Source organism: Procambarus clarkii, chromosome 61 (genome assembly GCF_040958095.1).
Source record: "Procambarus clarkii isolate CNS0578487 chromosome 61, FALCON_Pclarkii_2.0, whole genome shotgun sequence".
NCBI lineage: Eukaryota > Metazoa > Arthropoda > Malacostraca > Decapoda > Cambaridae > Procambarus > Procambarus clarkii.
The window spans coordinates 8,425,654-8,431,906 of NC_091210.1; the positions used below are offsets into that span (position 1 = coordinate 8,425,654).

At 35.2% G+C, this 6,253-nt stretch overlaps 1 long non-coding RNA gene across 1 annotated transcript; it reads right to left on the bottom strand.

The window, feature by feature from the left end:
* Positions 1-452: 452 nt before the first annotated feature.
* Positions 453-5,171, bottom strand: LOC138354011 (uncharacterized). Its single transcript, XR_011223386.1, has 4 exons — positions 5,038-5,171; positions 2,816-3,021; positions 1,855-1,996; positions 453-1,035 (listed from the first exon to the last, which is right to left on the bottom strand). It is a non-coding gene; the product is annotated as an uncharacterized lncRNA (long non-coding RNA).
* Positions 5,172-6,253: the final 1,082 nt, after the last annotated feature.

A 6,253-nucleotide genomic window follows, 5' to 3' on the forward strand; every position in this document is an offset into this window, starting at 1 on the left:
GTAGAGGGATAGGGATCACAGGATAAGTATGGGTTGCACAAACTACTGGTAACAGGATGAGTATGGGTTGCACAATTAATTACTACAAAGTGGTTGAGTATGGGGTGCACGTAAATGAAGACTCCCAAGAAGCAAATCAGAGATCAGCCCAAGCTTCATCTTGAGGCAAAGCTCAATGCCTTAAGCCATATTGATGCTCTGTCCACAGAGCATTCTCTCTCTCAAATCATAATAGTACACTAATGGTTCCCTACACCACCCCTCAGGTGCAGCTGCAGCAGGCTTGGGTGACATGATGACTATGGGGTGCACAATAAACTAACACTCACAGAATGAGTATGGGCTGCACAATAAGCTACCTCTCACAAGATTAGTAATAAAGAAACATTAATTTTTTGGGTAGGGTGACTGAAACTCATCCTGGGGTAAAAATGTTTATTTAAATTTATTATAGTTAAATGAATTTAGTAAATTATTCCATATATTGTATTATAAGTGAATTGACACTAAACTATAAATGATACTAATAAGGTTTTAAAAATGAAAAACAGTAAAAATCCTTCATGTAAGATATGGAAGTTGAAAAGTAAATTAACTGTAAACTAAATTATAAACTGTAGACATAATATAAAGTATTATAAGTAAAATACCTATAAACTACCAAATAATGTGTAAGGAACCATTTCTATTGTTTGTCCTTTTTTACCTGTTTCCTCAGGTATTTTAAAATTCCCATTCCGTTGTTACTACACTGTTTTCCTGGTGTAGTTCCCTGTGGTTCAAATTTTACTACTTGTACTTCTTGCTGTTTCTGAAGGATTGCTAATGGTAGCCCTTGTTGCACCGGCGGAACTTTTTGTAAATGTTCCACCTGCGGAACTTTTTGTAATTGTTGAATTTCTTGCACCTGCGGTACTTTTTGGACTTTATGCACCTGCTGCACTTGTAGCTCGTCAGGATTTTTTTCCAGGGCATTATCGCTATCACCTTCTGATCCTAATGTAAGTTTATCTGCATCAAGCTTCCTTGTGCGTGCTGGAAAAAAAATAAAAATAAAAAATAAAAAATTTTGAAATGGAAGATCCTGTGTAACAAATTTAATCAGTTACTATGATCGAGCCGCAGAAATTTTACAGGAAAGATATGGTTGGGTTGACTGCATCTATCTGGACCTAAAAGAGGCATTCAATAGAATTCCACATAAGAGTTTGTTCTGGAAACTGGAACATATTGGAGGGGTGACAGGTAAGCTTCTAACATGGATTAAAAAATTTCAAACTGATAGAAAAATGAGGGCAGTAATCAGAGGCAATGTATTGGACTGGAGAAATGTCACGAGTGGAGTACCACAGGGTTTAGTTCTGGCATTCATGGATAAATAATAAATAAATTGTTCATGATTTTTTTAGACAAAAGCTAGAATATGCAGCAGTTGTATGGTGCCCATATCTTAAGAAGTACATGTACAAACTTGAAATGATACAAAGACGTCATGGGTGTCATAGGGGCACCAGCACACTGGTTTGCTAAAGGGCCCTTAATGCTGTCGAGACCTTATGGGCCCTTGGACCCATTACGTTAAGACATAGTGCTGTATTGGGCCACACACTTTTTGCCATATACATCAACGACAGAGATGATTGAATTGAAATTATATATATATATATATATATATATATATATATATATATATATATATATATATATATATATATATATATATATATATATATATATATATATATATATATATATATACATATGTATATATATATATATACATATGTATATATATATATATATGAGAGAAAATAATAGGTGGTGATATATTTATATATTATGTGAACTACTTACACAAAAAGAAGTTAGTGGTGAAGATCTTCTTGTCCTCTTCTTGTATTACGTTGTTTGGTAGGATACCATGTGTCACCCGTGCTGGTCCTTTCTTGTAATAGATAACGATTGATTCATACCCACAGCCACGCAGATATGTTAGCTGAAAAGCAAATAATATTTAAACAATAACACTATCTGGGAAAATGCAACAAAATAAATGTTTGAAGCATAGCTGGGCATGTGCAATAGAACCCATAATAGAATCACAATACCAGAAATAAATATCTTTGATATCCCCAGAGTCAAAGTTATTCTGTGTAAATACTCTATGCAAATAAAGGGACCTTGTCTATGGAACTAACTTGCTAACAAATTTAAAAACTGTCCAACTTCTGCCATTTTAAAAAATAAAACCAAAAAGTACCTAAATTTTTTCTTGATAGTTTCCTAACTAGTGTATTAAACTCGCACTGTATCTTATGAAATCGAATGCCAGAATATATGTGCCTAAACCATACAACTTTTCCATTGTAATCATTGCTATCACCTTATATCATGATTGTTATATTGAATGCATATCTTACTATATTATACCTTGAAATATTCCTCAAATTATGCTACAATTTATATGTTGATAACCCTCAAATTTTACTTTAATGTACATAGTAATCTTTGTGATACTTTCTTACAATGTACCAGCCAATTTTTTCCATTTAAGCTTTAAATTGCCTATTTAAAATTATCTGTTAGATTAAGGACCTGCCCAAAACACTATGTGTGCTAGTGGCTTTACAAGAATGTAAAAACATCAATTCTATGTACTCTCATAATCCCAGTGTGCTATCTTGTATATAAATAAATAAACAAATAGTATGTAAGTACTGTACAGCATTATTCATGTTGATTCTATACCTTATCAAGCAAGTTCAGCATAAGAAGAATACAAATGAATACAACAGATGTAGACAAACTTCAATACCTGATTTTCAATCCTTCGTAGAACCCGGCTTGCTGTATTTCATTCTAAAGCCTTCTTGCCTTTAAGTAGAAAACGGGCTTCCTCTTCTTTCTTCATTAATTCTCTACTGTTTCGGAAGTCACACTGGCAGAACTTGCAAACATTGCTTCGGACATGCACACATTGTTTGCAGTTTGTGCATCTCCTCAAGAATTTTCCCTGAAGACCTGAAGGAAATAGTTTCTAATAAAATACTTATATTCAAATGACCTATGCTGCAAAAATTATAAGTTAAATTGTTGTTAAAATGTACTACAGTAATTAAATATATTATTTAAATTATGAAATAATCTACATTAACACTAGTGAGAGCAATGTTAAAAATTTTAGGACTGCATCTGAAAATAACTTTAATTTTGGATGTGATTAACCATGCTGTAACTCGTATAACAAAACTGAGAGGAGTTGAATCCAACAGCCTGATTGACCAGGCTGTTAATTTCAAGCGAATACTATATTATTGGAAGAAAAAAAAATTATATATATATATATATATATATATATATATATATATATATATGTCGTACCTAGTAGCCAGAACTCACTTCTCAGCCTACTATTCAAGGCCCGATTTGCTTAATAAGCCAAGTTTTCCTGAATTAATATATTTACTATAATTTTTTTCTTATGAAATGATAGAGCAACCCTTTTCTCTATGTATGAGGTCAATTTTTTTTTATTGGAGTTAAAATTAACGTAGATATATTACCGAACCTAACCAACCCTACCTAACCTAACCTAACCTATATTTATAGGTAAGGTTAGGTTAGGTAGCCAAAAAAAGCTAGGTTAGGTTAGGTTAGGTAGGTTAGGTAGACGAAAAAACATTAATTCATGAAAACTTGGCTTATTAGGCAAATCGGCCCTTGAATAGTAGGCTGAGAAGTGCGTTCTGGCTATTAGGTACGACATATATATATATATATATATATATATATATATATATATATATATATATATATATATATATATATATATATATATATATATAATCAATATTGTAACTTTTTTTGTGTAATGACGTTTTCAAATAAAGTTAGATAAATATACACACATACCAAAAGAATAAGGGTGGTAGGAGAAGAAAATATGAAAGTGTTCAGTGAGGATCCACAAGGTCTTCTCTGAGTACTCTTTATTTTCTTCTCCGAGGCTATGGGTCCCTACACTTGCACCAGAGGTGGTACCCCTCATATATATATATATATATATATATATATATATATATATATATATATATATATATATATATATATATATATATATATATATATGTCGTACCTAGTAGCCCGAACGCACTTCTCAGCCTACTATGCAAGGCCCGATTTGCCTAATAAGCCAAGTTTTTATGAATTAATTGTTTTTCGACTACCTAAGCTAACCTAACCTAACTTTTTCGGCTACCTAACCTAACCTAACCTATAAATATAGGTTAGGTTAGGTTAGGTAGGGTTGGTTAGGTTCGGCCATATATCTACGTTAATTTTAACTCCAATAAAAAAAATTGACCTCATACATAATGAAATGGGTAGCTTTATCATTTCATCAGAAAACAAATTAGAGAAAATATACTGTCAGGAAAACTTGGCTTATTATGCAAATCGGGCCTTGCATAGTAAGCCGAGTACGACGTTCTGGCTACTAGGTACAACATATATATATATATATATATATATACATACATACATACATACATACATACATACATACATACACACATACATATATATATATATGTCGTACCTAATAGCCAGAACGCACTTCTCAGCCTACTATTCAAGGCCTGATTTGCCTAATAAGCCAAGTTTTCATGAATTAATGTTTTTTCGTCTACCTAACCTACCTAACCTAACCTAACCTAGCTTTTTTTGGCTACCTAACCTAACCTAACCTATAAAGATAGGTTAGGTTAGGTTAGGTAGGGTTGGTTAGGTTCGGTCATATATCTACGTTAATTTTAACTCCAATAAAAAAAAATTGACCTCATACATAATGAAATGGGTAGCTTTATCATTTCATAAGAAAAAAATTAGAAAAAATATATTAATTCAGGAAAACTTGGCTTATTAGGCAAATCGGGCCTTGAATAGTAGGCCAAAACGTGAGTTCTGGCTACTAGGTACGACATATATATATATATGACAGTGTCAGATTCAGTTTACTACAGTTTAGTAATTTCTTACCATTTGATGTACTAGGTAGATCCATGTTTGGTGAAGTTTTATAGCTGGAGCTGGAAGATCCTGTCGAGATGACTTCTTCAAAGAGAATAGCTTCAACACACATTGTGTCTTGAGTCTACCAGTACTTGGCCTACAGTTACCAGATCTGATTTACAGAAACTAGTGAACTATGGAGATAAGATTGTTAATAATATACTTTTTTTGAGATTCATATGACTTGCAGCTTAAAAACCAACCTTATTTTAAAATAGTACACTAAAGTACATAGCAAATTGCGAAATTCGTAGTTTTTTAACTACTTTAAAGCTAAATTCTCAAGCTTTGAAAATAAGCACAATTTGCTATTTTAAGCGGAATCTGGCAACTCTGATTTAGCATGTAAACATTGACTTGCATTCACAATGTAGTTATTTATTTTTCAACAATTTAAAACGAGTTATGAAAATACACACATTGGTACATTATTGCAAAGGCACTATACTATATATATATATATATATATAAATTGTTGCAAGTCGAGCAACAAATATTTTACATTGAACAACAAATGAGATTGGAAAAGCAGTATTGCCAAAATAGACCCCAGACACACCCTGTGGGTAGTAATGGACCCCCATACCGACCCTATGAGGGGTAGTGGACCCCATAATAACACTATGGGCGATAGTGGACACTATACAAACACTATGGGCGGTAGTTGACTTCATAGAGACCCTGTGGGCGGTAAGGGACCCCCTATCGACCCTGTGGGCGGCAGTGGACCCCCTATCGGTCCTGTGGGCGGCAGTGGACCCCCTACCGACCCTGTGGGCGGCAGTGGACCCCTACCGAACGTGTGGGCGGCAGTGGACCCCCTACCGACCCTGTGGGCGGCAGTGGACCCCCTATCGATCCTGTGGGCGGTAGTGGACCCCCCCCATATCGACCCTGTGGGCGGCAGTGGACCCCCTATCGATCCTGTGGGCGGCAGTGGACCCCCTACCGACCCAGTGGGTGGCAGTGGACCCCCTGCCGACCCTGTGGGCGGTAGTGGACCCCTACCGACCCTGTGGACGGTAGTTGACTTCATAGCGACCCAGTGGGCGGTAGTGGACCCCATACCGACCCTGTGGGTGGCGGTGGACTCCATACCGACTCTGTGGGCGGCAGTGAACCCTATATACTAATCCTGTGGGCGATACTGTACCCTATAGTCATCCTGTGGGGGCAATGGATG